Source organism: Suricata suricatta, chromosome 3 (assembly GCF_006229205.1).
Source record: "Suricata suricatta isolate VVHF042 chromosome 3, meerkat_22Aug2017_6uvM2_HiC, whole genome shotgun sequence".
Lineage (NCBI taxonomy): Eukaryota > Metazoa > Chordata > Mammalia > Carnivora > Herpestidae > Suricata > Suricata suricatta.
The window spans coordinates 173,846,001-173,847,298 of record NC_043702.1 but is presented as its reverse complement, the minus strand read 5'-3'; positions in this window follow the sequence as shown (position 1 = coordinate 173,847,298).

The window sequence follows — 1,298 nt, the reverse complement described above, 5'->3', positions numbered from 1 at the left end:
TTAAAAGTCCATTGTGAGTCTCTCCGTGCAGGTTTGAATCCTGCTGCCAACCGCTCCCCTTTTCCGGCGGGCAGAATGCCCTCTGCTCGAGGTCAGTGTTTTGCTTTATTTATGCCCACCCTGTGAAGGGCATCCTGTTTTCTTGAAAAGTAAAACCGGTTTCTAGGAAATGGAGTATTCGCATAACAGGAAAGAAATTCTTTTTTTTTTTAAATTTTTTTAATGTTTTATTTATTTTTGATACAGAGAGAGACAGAGCATGAGAGGGGGAGGGGCAGAGAGAGAACCGGAAGCAGGCTCCAGGCTCTGAGCTAGCTGTCAGCACAGAGCCTGACGCGGGGCTCGAAACCACAAACGTGAGATCTGACCTGAGCCGAAGCCAGAGACCCAACCAACTGAGCCACTGAGGCGCCCCAGGAAAGAAATTCTTAAGATAAGTTGCTACACAAGGTTCAATGAACATTATTTCAGATCCGTTGGTCAGGTAAATCCAGATTCCAGCCCAGTCGCTTTGGGGGGAAAGGTCATCTCTTTCACAGACTCTATCCGTTTCTCTGATGGTTTTCTGGCCAGCACGCATATTTCTCTGGGGGTCTGAGGCCATTCCCCGAATTCAGCTGTGATTTCTCTCGGATCAGTGGTCAGAAGAAGAAATGAACAGCTCTAAGGTAAGCGTGGCGGCCAGCTCGGAGGCGGTGTTCTCGCCCCCTCCACTTGGGTGGATTTCGAAATCGCAAATGTGGATTTCTGTATTAGGATGTTTCTGCCTCATGTTTTCACCTAAGTTTTGAAACCTTCTCAGAAATGATATTCAAGGTTAGGCCTCTGACAACCTTATTGTGGCCCCTGGTGCCGACACGTCCTCTCCTCCTGGCACAACAAAACTACCTTTTTGCAGCAAGAAATGCAAAAATACACAGGGTGGATATGAGTCCCAGAATAATTTGGAACGTTAAGAAAGCAGGGTTGGGGGTGGTGGTCTTTCTTTTTACGCTGTGAAGGTACTGTTTAAAGCATACTAGAGGGGCGCCTGGGGGGCTCAGTCGGTTAAACGTCAGGCTTCGGCTCAGGTCAAGATCTCACGGTTCGTGGGTTCGAGCCCCGCGTCAGGCTATGTGCTGCCTGCTCAGAGCCTGGAGCCTGCTTCTGGTTCTGGGTCTCCTTCTCTCTCTGACCCTCCCCTGCTCGCGCTGTCTCTCTCTGTCTCTCAAAAATAAATAGAAAGCATCAGAAAAAAAAACAAAACATACTAGAGATTTTGGACGCCGGCTCCGCTGCGGAAAGTTGGACGTGTTGCA